The sequence below is a fragment of the Mobula birostris genome, chromosome 6 (assembly GCF_030028105.1).
Source record: "Mobula birostris isolate sMobBir1 chromosome 6, sMobBir1.hap1, whole genome shotgun sequence".
NCBI classification, from domain to species: Eukaryota; Metazoa; Chordata; class Chondrichthyes; order Myliobatiformes; family Myliobatidae; genus Mobula; species Mobula birostris.
In genome coordinates this window covers 55,299,016-55,312,218 of record NC_092375.1, presented here as the reverse complement: position 1 = coordinate 55,312,218, position 13,203 = coordinate 55,299,016, and the positions used below count along the sequence as shown (strand labels likewise).

At 39.8% G+C, this 13,203-nt stretch overlaps 1 protein-coding gene across 8 annotated transcripts in view; it reads left to right on the top strand.

Moving 5' to 3' along the window:
• zbtb20 (zinc finger and BTB domain containing 20) overlaps positions 1-13,203 on the top strand; it is a 347,065-nt gene that overhangs the window by 227,866 nt on the left and 105,996 nt on the right. Inside the window, exon 1 of one of the 8 annotated variants that reach the window (XM_072260520.1) lies at positions 12,790-13,036. The exons of the other annotated variants lie outside the window; for them this stretch is intronic. The gene's annotated coding sequence lies outside the window, so the exon portion shown is untranslated. Of the gene's footprint in view, positions 1-12,789; positions 13,037-13,203 lie in introns of those variants that run through there. 8 annotated transcript variants of the gene reach the window in all.

Genomic DNA, 13,203 nt, shown 5'->3' with positions numbered 1-13,203 from the left:
ATTCCAATATCTTCCTAATCACTAAAGTCTTCTGCCTCTCTCACTTCTTAGAGTGGACTGACAATTGCAATTTTCCAGTCCTCTGGTACCATTCCAGAATCTAATGGTTCCTCAAAGATCATTACCTGTGCCTCCACGATCTGCTTAGCTACCTCTTTCAGAACTCTGTGATGTGTCTGATCCAGCTGACTCATCTACCTTCAGATCTTTTGGATTTCCAAGCACCTTCTCCTTAGTAATAGCAACTACACTCACTTCTATCCCCTGAAACTCTCAAATTTCTGGCATACTGTTAGAGCCTTCCATAGTGAAAACTGATGCAAAATATATGTTAAGTTCATCCGTCATTTCTTTATCCCCCACTACTACCTCCCCAGCATCATTTTCCACCGGACCAATATCCTCACTTGCCTCTCTGTTACTGTTTATACACTATATCTGAAAAATATTTGGTATCCTCTTTTATTTTATTGGCTAGCTTTCCTTCATATTTAATCTTTTCTCTCCTTTTCAGTTGCTTTCTGTTGGTTTTTTATAAACTTCCCATTAATTTTTGCCATACTGTATGCCCTCTCTTTTCCTATTATGCTGTGTTTGACTTCCCTTGTCAGCCATGTTGCCTCATCCTCTTTTTAGACTACTTCTTCATCTTTGGGTGTATATATCCTGCACCTTCCAAATTCCCCCCAGAAACTCCATCCATTGCCGTCATCTCTGCTGGTGCAGCTCCTCGCTCATACTTCTGTAATTCCTTTTAATCCATTGTAATACTGATACATCTGGCATTAGCTTCTCCCTCTCAAATTGCTGTGTGAATTCTATCATATTATGATCAGTCTCTCCTTAGCATTCCTTTACTTTAAGCTTCCTAATCAAATCTGGGTCATTACACAACACCAAATCCAGAATTACCTTTCCCTTAGTTTGCTACACCACCAGCGGCCCTAAAAAGCCTTCTTGTAGTGCATGTGGCTGGCAACTGAAAATTGAAATTGGCAATTAAAGTTCCCTGACTTCATAGCATTATCTTCCCTGAGGCACAACATGGTCATTCTGTCAGAAATCTTGAAGCAGGTGATCATGGTAGAACTGGCAATTCCTTGGGAAGATCAGTTTGAGGAACGTAAGAAAGCTAAGTACCAGGTAGAGCAGTGCCAGATTCAGTGGTGGAGGGCCCGATACAAGCCTATAGAGGTGGGGCGTAGAGATTTTGCTGGCTGCTCACTGTGCAAAACCTACTTGCTTCTTGGCATTACGGTGGCTGCAAAGAAAAGAGCGATCAGGACCATCACAGAGGTTGCTGAGCGAACCTCCAGGTGGTTATGGATCAAGAGATGTGACCCATGGCCTATTGCTGTTGGGATATAAGCCAGGGCCTGATTAACCCTGGCTTGATTGCCTGGGCAAGAGTATCTGACGTTGAAAGACCCAAAACAACCGATAATCCTAGGTTACATTACTGATCATGTCTCCCAGTGCATCCTAGGATGTATCTCAGCATCATGGGGATTCTACGAATTCCCTCTTTTGGGATCCAGCACCAGCCTGATATTCCCAATTTACCTGCATATTGAAATCCCCCATGACTATTGTAACATTGCCCTTTTTACATGCCATTTTTATCTTGCGTTGTAATTTGTATCCCACATCCTGGCCACTGTTCGGAGGCCTGTATGTACTGTAACTTCCATCAGAGTCTTTTTACCATAGTAGTTTCTTTACTCTCCCCATGAGGATTCTACACTTTCTGATCCTATATCACCTCTTTCTAAGGATTTGATTTCATTTTTTTTACCAACAGAGCCACCCCACCCCCTCTGCTTACCTGCTTGTCCATTGGATACAATCTGTATTCTTGGATGTTAAACTCCCAACTCTGATTTTCTTTTAGCCACAACTCAGTGATGCCCATAGCATCATACCTGCCAATCTCTGACTGCACTGTATGCTGTATGCATTCAAATATAACACCTTCAGAGCTGTATTTATCACCCTTTTCGATTTTGCCCCCAAGTTGCACTTCAACACATTACACTGACTACAATTTTTCCCCATCATCTGTCTGTCTTTCCTCACAGTACATTTGTTACCAGGGCTTCACTCTATAGGGATTCTTCTGTTCTTCTACTACAGTCCCTCAGGATGAAGGATATCACTTCTTTGAGTTGTGAAGAGGTTAATGAAGTCGGTGAGGCAGGAGCTAATGCTGCATGTGGGACAGGAGCTGGTTAACAGCTGGGCAACTTGTGAGGTGGTGTGAAGCTTTCACTCTATGTTAGACTTCTGTGTCCTTTTGGGAAATGCTCAGATCTCCATTTTTTGAATGGTTATGACTTGAGGCTCCAATGAGCTGTTGCAAATTTAAGTTTTTTTTCATGGAACTTTTTTGAGAGCTTTATCGAGTCTTTTCTTGTTTTCACAGTAACCTCTTAAAACATTGAACCTTGAACAGGCCCTTCAGTCCATAGTGTTGTGCAGAGCTCATTAAATTAGTAATCAAATAGTCAACTAAACTAATCTTTCTGCTTGCGCAATGGAGGTGTCAGTCCTTGATTAAGCTTGCTACTTTCCTGAGGCAGCAGAAAATGCAGCCAGAGTCCGGGGTGCTGGGGGGAGGGTGTTGGTTTGCATGATAGACCGATTCATAGCTGTTTACAATTTCTTGTTGGCTTGGGCAGAGCAGTCACAATATTCAGTTGCGATATTTTCTCTGGTGCATCTATGAAAATTGGTGAAAGTCGTCAGAGGTATACCAAATTTCCTTCACCTCTTGTAGAGGTGTTGGTGTGCTCTCAACCATCACTACATCACCACATTGATGTGGAATGGATGTGTTTCCTGAAGTTAATGACCAGCTCATTTATTTTGCTAACTTTGAGGGAAGGTTTCCTCATTTCTGACTCTCCCAAATGCAGGTTAAGTAATATTATTGTGCGTGTGGTGGCTAATAATAGGATGAAACAAGATCTGAGCATTCTGCAGTTGAAGGTCAGCAATCGGGTTAGCAGGTACTGAGGGATCCCAGATTGGAGGTCAGGGCAGGAGTGACATGGGCAAATGACCTCCTACCCTTTGGGTTGGAGGTCTTTGTGAATTGCCTGAAAGTTAACCCCTGATCTGCACATCCTGAAGTCAGTAGCCAGACGGTGGCAAGATTTGAAGGCAAAGCTGAAGGTCAAATTCCAAAGGTTGACTCATCTGGAAATTGAAGACCAAAGGTGGTGAGTCCGGAGATAGATGCCTGAAGGTTGAAGCCCCTGGATCAGCTTGTCCGGACATCAGAAGTCCAATATCTGGGCCAGGGAGTGGAGGTTGGAGGCCCAATATGTCTGAATCTGAGAGTCTGAGGCCAAGAGCTGGAAGCTTATCTAGTGTATGTAAGTGGTGGGGAGGGCAGGAAAGGAGCTTGTTTTGCTGTTGTTGTTTTGTTGTTGTTGCTGCTGATGTTGTTCTGCTAAATGGTGTGGGCATCCTTAAATGTATGGCAACAGTTGCGGGCTGCCTCCAGCATATTCTTAAGTGTGTTGGCTGTTAACACAAACATTTCAATGTATGTTTCAATGTAGAAGGGATAAATAGATCTGAATCTGAAAAGTTGTTCCCTTGGCACTATTTCATTATTGATCATTGCCTCAGATAACACATACTTAATGCTCTCATTAAGTAAGCGTACATGTAAAGTGTCGACAAGTTTACGCAGCAGCTAAACTTGAAGAGAAGATTCTTCATAGTCCCTCTTGATTAACAGAGTTGAGACTTTAGTGTGGACAAAAAAGGTGATGTAATATAGATAAAACTGTTTCCTACATTTTCTCTGGAGCTGTTTCCTAGAGAGATCATGCCTATATGTACAGAATCCATACTGAGTCAATTTTTCAGGGTCTGGGAGAAAGGTTGTAGAGGATCCTGGAGGTGCTTTTCCCTTTGGTAACCATAATTACTAAATGACAATAAAAGAGGACTGTGTGTCCTCATAATCTTAAAAAAAATTAGATTGGATTGATTTACGGTGCTTTTGATATCCCACAATATGTTATTGTCCCAGGCTTGAGAGATGAGGCTGTGAAATTCTGGCTGAAGTTCTCAAGATTTCAGAACTTCAACAGGGATGCTGTTTGTGCTCTGTCTGTCCCACTTCACTCCAATAAACTCTTACCTTCAACTTTAAGTGTGCAGTACTGCCCTTTGCCTGCTAACCTGAGACTACCACTGTAAGTCACCTGATCTGCTCCAATGCAAGAGAATGCCACTCAGTGCTAGAACATGTTGCATGTGGAGGATTAAAGGAGATGGAAAATGAGGGAAGAAGAGAGGAGCATTCTCTTTAAACAAGTTTAACAGAGAAAATGGTATGAAAAGTGGTAAAGTACTGCTCTCATTGCTACATTTCTTTACTTCCTCAGTTATGATCTGATTATGAAAGCTATTTTAAATGGATAAAAAAATACAAGTTCATAGGGTTGCCCAAATAAAAGTCATCTGTACTATGATGTACTGGAGAAAGGAGTCTTCTATGTTCATCGCTACCTCTTAGCAGAAGAAAAGTAGTGTTTATTAACACAAAAACAATACTAAATGTATTGGTTTTGCATTTTTTCTTTCAAAATGAGACTGTAAAGCATTTGTTAAGAACCTATATGTGGTAACCATTCCATCTAGTTCATGTCATAATATAGAAAAGGTATAAGTCAGTTGTTAATTATTTTCAAGTATTCTGCTGGTATCTGTAATGTATGTCAGAAAAAATGATGTATACTGCATGTACTATTGAAATTTATCTTGCTAAAACAGTCTATTATTAGCATAGGAAGTCCGAGCTACACTTTCCACATGAGGCTAGAAATGTCTTCATACAGTGTTGCCAGGTAAAAATTCAGTTACTGCTAGCTAGTAATCATTTGGGAGTTAAAACCACAACTTTACATTATGCCTAAAGGTTCACATCTGCTGCCACTTCTGTAGAAAATATCCTATCCAATCATGAAAGTCCTTCTAATACCATTTTAACAGGCATACCAGAATCTCACTACTGATGGTTTCAGCATTGACCCACTAGTCAGGAGAACGCACCATATAGCGTAGCCTTTAACAAGGTGAAGTTCTGTATTCTTTCCATAGATTCGAATAGGGTGGGGAGATTGAATGAGGGGCAGATTGCCCAATCCTACATAAACAGCATAAAGGGTTAAAATACTTTCATTTTTATCTTGTAACCTTAAAAAGGCACATGGCTCACCTGATTCACCCTCCTCCCACCACCTCCCCCTTACTTTCCTTTGTCCTTTTAGCTCACCTGAGACATCATGGCCTCGCAGCTGCTTTTCCTTGAATGACATTTGCCGTGTGAGAGACTTGCAGATCTAATTGCAACCAAGTGAAGTCCTTGATGTTTACAGATGGACTCCAGTAGGGCTCATATGGAAGTGTTGATCATCCACACATATTTGTGGCTGTAATATTTTTTTTAAAGTCAGCATGGATGTTTGTTCCCACAGTAACATTGCGTTCATATTTTTTTTCAACACAGTGAAAGTAATTTACAGATAAGTTCAATTATATATCGCTGACTGCTAATCTTTTGCTTCTATGGTTGTGTTAACTTACAAATTATGAATTTTGGGGCCCTGTCTGACAATAGCCCACTGAAAAAGCATTTTAATTAATGCACAAGTTGGTAATGAATCTAATCTGCTTTCAGTCTCTAAGACGTACAATATTTTTAGCAGTTACTTTCTTAGTTCTGAATTATTTGGTCCTCAAAATGTGGGCTATGCTCCAAGTTCAATTCTTAACCATCTGTTGCCTGTAGCTCAAATGGCTCTTGTATGCATGTTTGCTTCAAAAGTGATGTTAATTTTTGATTAGGAGACTAAATGTTTAAACACAGGTTTATAGTGACTAAAATATTTATTTCAACATGGCAGGTGTAAAATCAGGTTTTGTAGCACGTGTGTTTGACTGTGATGTGTGGCATCCGCACACATTTGTGGTGTGAATTGCACCAGATGCCATGTTGCTGAAGGCGCGAGTGTGTGCACAGCTAATGCCCTTCAGAAGTATGCAAAGCAAGCAGGTCATGATGCCAGTCAGCCTACAACAAGAATAACAGCACTGCTTGTTGTGGAGCTCAGCTGAACACCTTTGCTTAATCTTACATGGCTGAATGTGAATTCAGCTGCAACCCCAGCAGTATAATTTAAAATGATTGTTACTGATTTAATTTCTTCTGATTTTTGTGATGATCCTTTAATGTGGTGGGTGTCTTGACTTTAATACATACACACAAAGTGTTCGAAATCATGGATTCTTAGTATAATTGAAGAAGCACTTGGACTGCTAAATGGTGGGATGAGACTTAGAGGGATAAGGGCTGAACGCAGGAAATTGGGTCAAGATGATGTGGTCAGCAAGGACTGGTTGGGCAAGGGGCCCAGCTTCATGTTGCATTACTATATGATTCTTTGACATGTAGCCATTCTCCTTGAAGAACAATATGACTGTGAAAATAATCAGAGTGTCCAAATCATAGAAACATAGAAAACCTACAGCACAATACAGGCACTTTGGCCCACAAAGTTGTGCCGAACATGTCCCTACCTTAGAAATTACTAGGCTTACCTATAGCCCTCTATTTTTCTAAGCTCCATGTACCTATCCAGAAGTCTCTTAAAAGACCCTATTGTATCCGCCTCCACCACCGTTGCCGGCAGCCCATTCCACGCACTCACCACTCTCTGAGTAAAAATCTTACCCCTGACATCTCCTCTGTACCTACTCCCCAGCACCTTAAACCTGTGTCCTCTTGTGGCAACCATTTCAGCCCTGGGAAAAAACCTCTGACTATTCACATGATCAATTCCTCTCATCATCTTATACACCTCTGTCAGGTCACCTCTCATCCTCTGTTACTCCAAGGAGAAAAGGTGTTCACTGAACCTATTCTCATAAGGCATGCTCCCCAATCCAGGCACCATCCTTGTAAATCTCCTCTGCACCCTTTCTATGGCTTCCACATCCTTCCTGTAGTGAGGCGACCAGAACTGAGCACAGTACTCCTAGTGGGGTCTGACCAGGGTCCTATATAGCTGCAACATTACCGCTCAGCTCCTAAATTCAATTCCACGATTGATGAAGGCCAATACATCGTACTGTAAGACGATGGAGATCTAATAGAGAAATAAGCAGACTCAACAAGAAACTGGATTTGCTCAAAGTCCCATATAGGAATGTCTTCGATCTAAAAGGGCTAGAATGTCAGTAACTGTCAAAGTGACCAGTCATTAATGACATATAATGAAATATAATAACAATATATCAACGTCTGGGCTCCTTGCTGGCCGCATTTCAATATGCCATCTATTTTTTACGTAAGGAAGTTCTTTGCTGCTTTCTCTTCCAAACAATCTATGCATTGTTTGGCTTTAATCTAAAGATATTTGGCATGCAACACTCGGAAGGTTATTGATTCCTTTTGATACAAGGCACCATAGGATTCAAGATTGTTTAATGAGCAGGATGGGTGGGATTTGTCATGATATTGCTGGCCATTTTGTGGCATCTTTCTGTATACATGTCCTTGATGGTGGGTAGGCTGGTGCCAATAATGTGTTGATTTGTTTTGGCTACCCATTGTAGAGCCTTCCTGTCTGCTGCAGTGCAGTTTCCATGCCATGCAGTGATACAGTATATTAGGATGCTTTCTACTGCACATCTGTAGAAGGTCGTGTGTTGATATGTATAGTCCAACTCTCTTCAACCTCCTCAGCAGGTAGAGGCGTTGATGAACTTTCTTAATTGTATAGGATGCGTGCTGGGACCATGAGAGTTTGTATAAGATGAGCACTCCCAAGAGTAAGAAGTTTGTAAGTCCTTCCCATAAATGTGTGGGTTTCCTCTTGGTGCTCTGGTTTCCTCCACATTTTAAAGACGTACCAGTTTGTGGGTTAATTGATCTTGTAAATTGCCCTGTGATTAGGCTGAGGTTAAATATATTAGTTGCTAGGTGGTGCACTTCATTGAATCGAAAGGCCTGTTCCACATGCATCTCTAAATAAATAGAATGCGTAAATAGACTCAAGCTGTAGATACCGGGAATGGAAGGTTAAATGAGGCAAAATGATGCTGGTGATATACAACGATGTTTCTTGGGCAGCTCACAAAACTGCTAAATTTACATCTTCTGGATTATGATCTCTGCAGTCTGCTGCCTGTATTTTCCATTTAAGACATGTACTTTTGACCGTCTAAATAAACAAGCAATTTTATAATCTGAAGGATTCAGCAAACTTGACTCTTGAGAATGCAGGTAAGGCGATTGCTGGGGTGGATTGCAGGCCAGATTAAAGTGTTGAGGCCTGAGAGCAAAAAAAAGGCTAGTATTCAGCCCACTTCTCCAGGCTAACCAAAATCTCCCAACTGAGTCTATTCCGTCTGCCTAGGACCATGTCAATTGCTCTATGTGCCCAGTCTTGATTTAACTTTGTACTTGTCTGAGTTAAATGTTATCTGCTATTCCTTTGCTTACTTTCCCAGATGATCCTGTTGTAACCTTGAACTATCATTTTCATGTCCACTATATTTTTCATCTTGGTGTTAAATAAAAAAATACTGATCAGATTTGCTGTTCAATCCGTTGCTTGCTATTCTCAAATTAGAAGATCCTTGCAAGGTTCTGCCACTGAAGATCTACAAATTCTGTTCAGCATTCCTGTCAGAAGAATGTGTGACTCTTGTAACATTTGTAGACGTGTAGTGAATGCTGGGAACTGCAGACAACTGAACGTTCTGGGCTATGATCTCCCAATATATGTTCTAGAATGCATGTCATCACATCTTCTTTAGATGGTATAAGCTGGCTTTATGTTGACTTAGCTTTCTTTAGACAGCCCTAACCGGCTTTAAGTGAGACATCATAGTTCAGGAAATTGCGCATGGTTGTCATTTAAATTAGTGGATAAGAATGAAATTGATGTACTACCTGCATTGGAAGCGGTAAGCATTGACAAATCATGCATAATATTCCCAATCACTGATTTTAAAGTGTTTTCCAGTTTTACCCTCAGAGTAATTTCTCGATGTTGAGGCAATTGCTTAAGAAAATACGTACAGCACATGGTGTTCTAGGTCTTTTGTATGTCCTTTTGAAGCAACTGCTGATAGCTCAGATTACCAAATTCAAGCAGATCACTTGAACAGCATTTTGTTTATCAGAAGACACATTCCAGTGTTTCAAATTTACCAAGATCAAATGGATGCCATTCGTCTCTTTTGCAAAAAAAAGAATGTTAATGTCAGAAGTATGATGATATTTTAAAAATTTTGTTTGTCATTTGTCTGTACTAAGTAATTACTAAAGACATTTGCCTCATAATCTATATCCATGTGCACATTCCTAATCTTTCTGAGCCTTTCACTACTATAGATGAATTCAAGTTAAACATTAAAGGTAATCTATCTCCTGTAGACTCCTGACCTTGATTTGGGAGGAAAGACAATGTTAGTGTTGTTTTTCTTTGATACTGATTTAAGTTTTAAAAGTAAAGAGGTTGAGTAAAAATTAGGACTATTTATTAGAATGTTTTGTTTGCCAGTTCACAGTGGGATCACAAACTGGTTGATTTCAAATTTTGACTACAGGTTGGTGTAAGCTGCAAAGATTGTTAATCTTGTTCCTTGAGGAGGAAAAAAATAGCAATTTTCTCAGGTACAGTAGGTTTGTGATTCCTCTATACAGGATAGAAGACGCGAGGAGGAGTGAGAACTTCAGTGAGGTTGCTTACCAAAATGAATCAGCAAATGCAGGGAGTTGTCCTCATATCAGCAATATGCGTATAAGCCAATCAAAAACAGATTGCTCACAAGCATTTCTCTTACAAGGACTTCTATAGTAATAATAATAACCATAGAGCACTTCTCATACAGATGATGTAGTTCAAAGTGGTTTATATTGGGATAGCAGTACAGACATAAAAATAAAAGACATAAAGATGTTACATAATAGATGCTACAGCTATATAAGACCTTGGTCAGACCACACATGGAGGGTTGTGTTCCGTTCTGGTCACCTCACTACAGGAAGGATGGGGAAGAGTGCAGAGGAGATTTACAAGGACGTTGCCTAGATTGGAGAGCATGCCTTATGAGAATAGGTTCAGTGAACTTGGCCTTTTCTCCTTGGGCCAATGGACGATGAAAGATATATAGATAGATAGATATACTTTATTGATCCCGAGGGCAATTAGGTTTTGTTACAGCCGCACCAACCAAGAATAGAGCGTAAATAAAGGTGACCTGTTAGAGTGTATAAGATAATGAGAGGCATTGATTGTGTGAATAGTCAAGAGGATTTTTCTCAGGGCTGAAATGGCTAACACAAGGGGGCATAGATTTAAGGTACTTGGCAGTAGGTAGAGAGGGGATGTCAGGGGTAAGTTTTTCACACAGAGTAATGGGTGCGTTGAATGCACTGCCAATGATGGTGTTGGCAGATACAATAGAGTCTTTTAAGAGATTCTTAGATGGTGATATGGAGCTTAGAAAAGTAGAGGGTTATGCAGTAGGTAATTCTAGGCAGTTTCTAGAGTAGGTTATATAGTTGGCACAGGGCCTGTAGGCCGAAAGGCCTGTAATGTGCTGTAGTTTACTATGTTCCAAAAGTAAGGTTAAATAAATAAGTTTTGAGCTGGTGTTTAAAAGTGTCAACTGAGTCTGCATCCCTGAGGTATTGAATTCCACACTTAGGAGCATAGTTCAAAAAAGCAGACTTGCCAACTAATTTTTTGAGGGAGATTGTTTAAATTTAAAAGACTGGTGGAAGACCTGAAAACGATTCTGGGATGTGCTCTGTTTCAAGACCATTAAGAGTGCTTAAAAACAAGTAAGAGAACTTTAAAATCAATTCTAAAACATACGGGAAACCAATGAGGAGTAGCTAATACAGGAGTGATGTTCTCTCATCCTGGTTTTGGCTAAAGGTCTAGTAGCAGCATTCCAAATGAGTTGAAGTTTGTCAGTAGATTGCTTTCGTAGCCCAGTAAAAAATGCGTTGTCATAATCTCTAGCCTTTTCAATGTAGAGGTATGAATTAGTTTTTCAGCATCATTATGCAACAGAAACAAATGTTCCTTTGCAATATTTCTAAAGTGTAGAAATGCTGCTCTGGTCATTTTCTTTAGGTGGGATTTAATATTCAAATCTGAATCAAGGATAACATCCAGGTTAGTTAGTTCTGATTTTACAAGCAGAGCCAAGCTCCAGTCCTGCTGAAGGGTCTCGGCCCGAAATGTTGACTGTACTCTTTTCCTTTGGTGTTGCCATGCCTGCTGAGTTCCTCCAGCATTTTATGTGCGTTGCTTTTATCAAAATGTTTATCTCTTTTGGCTTTGGGACCGACCAAAAGTTTTTCAGTTCTATCTTCACTTAGTTTCAGGAAATCATTGCTCGTCCATTTGTTTATTGCAGCCATACCAGAAGTCAGAGAAGACAGGGTGTTATCATCAGGCTGAACTGAGATAAACAATTGTGTGTCACCTGCATAACTGTGGAAATCAAGTTTATGCTCTCTATTGGTGTTTCCTAAGGGGAACAAGTATAAGGAGAAGAGTAGGGAACTTCCCTGAGTAACACCAAAAGGTACATTGTATCTCTTAGAAAATTGGTTTCTAAGACAGGCAAAGAAAATTCTCTCTCAGATATCTGAACAAAATCAATTAAGGGCAGTACTATAGAAGCCAACCAGGTTCTCAAGTCAATTTCGGAGAATGTTGTGGTCAGTTGTGTCGAAGGCAGCACTTAGATCTAAAATAATTAGAACTGAAACTCTGTTGATATTAGTGCTGAGCCTAATGTTGCTGACAATTTTGGTAGTAATAATTTCCGTGCTATGTATGGTTGGCTCTAAAACTTGACTGAAAGTTTTCTAACATAGTGTTCTCATTCAGAAAGTTGTTGAGTTGGTTGAAAGTAACTTCCTCAAGAGTCTTGCCCAGGAAGGGAAGATTTGATATAGGTCTTTAGTGAGCTAGTACCTCACTATCAAGGGTTGCCTTTTTAAGTTGAGGTTTGACAGCTGCAGTAAGATAAGAACAAAATCATAGTTGTATTTTAGTTTATTACAAGAACATTTATTTCAGATTGAGCAAAGAATATTTAAAATTCAGTCTTCCGTGTGATGAATTTTCATGGCAGTATTTTTAAAACTGTTTTGCTCTTGGTGGTTCTATACTACAGGCATTCTAAATACATATAATGCTTTATGTCCACGGAACAATGTTTTGTTAAAACATAGCCAGATTATGAACGAAAACTTTGCATCTTGATAAATGAGATGGATTTATACTTTAAGATTATCAGTGACAGATTTATCCACTAAAAACTATTACAGGATTTGCCCAAAAGTTTCAACTTAAAAAAACTGAAGCTTCATCTGAGTCTGACTTCAATAATGTATTGTTTGAGCAACTTTTATATTTTACTTTTATTAAATTTTTAATTACTTGCCTGAAATCTGTACTGACAAATCTATGCTGTATTTGGTATTATTAGTTTGATTTTTCTGCCACAGTCATCTTCAATAGCTCAGCCAGCAAAGAGTTTAATTTTTTACTTGGAGGGTCACTGAAAAATCCTTGAGATTTGATTGTTTCTCTGCTACACAGCTAATTAAACTGAGGATGATTAACCTGACTTGCGGTGTCGCTCTTGATTCAGTATTACGTGGACTGTGTGTAGATTACAGCATGGTACACTGATGTGCATTGTGTCTGGTTTTGAAACTGCAGACTGACCCAATACCTCTTGGGAGTATTGATAGAGTAGAGAGCAGCACATGGAAAAAAGAGAAGGGGGATGGGGATCAATACCAGTCCCAAGGAGCACTGAAGCCATTTTTCAGGAATATGCTCTCAGAAGCAAGGGAGGAAAATCAACAAAAGATCTACAGCTGGATTTGATGAATTTGAGGGAAATGGCCCTTGTCTCGGAAACCAACACTTGGCTTATTAATATGCACAGCAGGTAGACGCCAGCTAAACATGTGGTATGTTGCAACTAAAATTGAAATGGCTGTGGGGGTGGTTTGTAATGTCTTTGTGATCAAACTAGGAGTTCACCTGAGTGTGTCTAGCAGGTGGCTACGTTGAGAATAAAAGTATCCGCTTTTATTGAAATTTAATAATTATGTACTGTAAATACACAGATGCTTAA